Genomic DNA, 1,470 nt, shown 5'->3' with positions numbered 1-1,470 from the left:
GAAAGAAAGAAAGAAAGAAAGAAAGAAAGAAAGAAAGATAGATAGATAGATAGATAGATAGATAGATAGATAGATAGATAGATAGATAGATAGATAGATTAGTTAGTGGCCCCACTCATCACCATAGGGTTGTAATCCTCAAGGTAAACAAGGAGGTTATTTCAGATATCAGTATTTTGTGAAGAAAACAAGACAGATCTCCATGATAGCAAATACCTAATTCAAGCCAGGGATGCTTTCACTTTCAAGAGAAGCTTCCCACGCAGGGATCTACACTTTTGCGTCTCTCCAAGAATTTCCGATCAGCAACTCAAAGCTCAGAAAAGACATGTCCGGGCCGGGACATAGCTTGATGGTCTAAATGCCTGCTTGGCAAGTGCAAGGACCCAGGTTTGATACCCAGTACCACATGCTGTGGCGGCCCAGGAAGCCCTGGCATGCCATGCCAACCATCAAAACAGGGCATGGTGGCACATGCCTATAATCCCAGCACTGGAGAGGCTGAGACAGAAAAATCACTATGAGTCTGAGCTGTGTAGTAAGAGTCTGTACCAAATAAATAAGTAAATAAATAAATAAAAGAGTTGTTTTTAATTAAAAAAAGAAGAGGAGGTATGTTTTCTGGCCTCTGTGGTTATGATAGGAAGCAACCTGAAGTTCCACTTTGATGAGAAAGCTGATTAGAATGAGAAAAACGGTTATCTCTTCTATGGAAAATCTTGTTAACCAAAATAGAGTTGAGAAAGTCAGGTTCAGCAAATCTCAGCAAAAGCTAAGGTACGATGCTTTAATAGAAAATTGCCTTTCATTTTCATAATGCCTTCCAGAGACCACAGATCGTAATCAGTGCGATCATTTGACTATTCTGAGAGGGTTTTTTTTTTTTCTTTTTTAATCTAGTACTGTCTTTGCTCCTTGCGAGGAACGAAGATCCTGCTGTGTATTATTCACATTGTCCTCCTTCCCATAGAAGGAGCATAATGTACTTCTTCTGTCTCAATATAATGTACTCCTCCCAGCCTGTCTCAGTTTTTCCACGGCACAAGTTACATCTTTAATTATTTTGGGAAGAGTTTTTCTAACTTACAGGTCCAGCAAGATGGAGCATAGGTGATTGCTATGTTCTCTGCATACTAGAAAGAGGTGATCAGTGTGTGCAGGGGGAAGAATAAGCATATGTTTAAATACAAATGCATGTATGGCCCAATACTTCATGGAGTCTTCGGTATGACTGCAAGGCAGGGTTTCTGTGTTAGGCAATTTTCATTTAAACCTGATTAATAAGGCAGCTAGGGACCATTCAGATCTTTTACTTCTTTTCTTTTTCTTATTTTTAAGAAGATTGGAGAGAGGTGAAGTACTGATGAGCCAAGTTAACAAAATAGTCTAAACAAAATTCAAAATTCAAGGAGGGGAAGGGATACTGAAAAGAAAAAGTCGCTTTTGAAGGAAAACTGTCGCTAAGGAGTC

This window comes from Octodon degus, unplaced genomic scaffold (assembly GCF_000260255.1).
Source record: "Octodon degus isolate 3935 unplaced genomic scaffold, OctDeg1.0 scaffold00017, whole genome shotgun sequence".
Lineage (NCBI taxonomy): Eukaryota > Metazoa > Chordata > Mammalia > Rodentia > Octodontidae > Octodon > Octodon degus.
The sequence above is the reverse complement of the archived record's forward strand: the minus strand, read 5'-3'. Positions refer to the sequence as shown.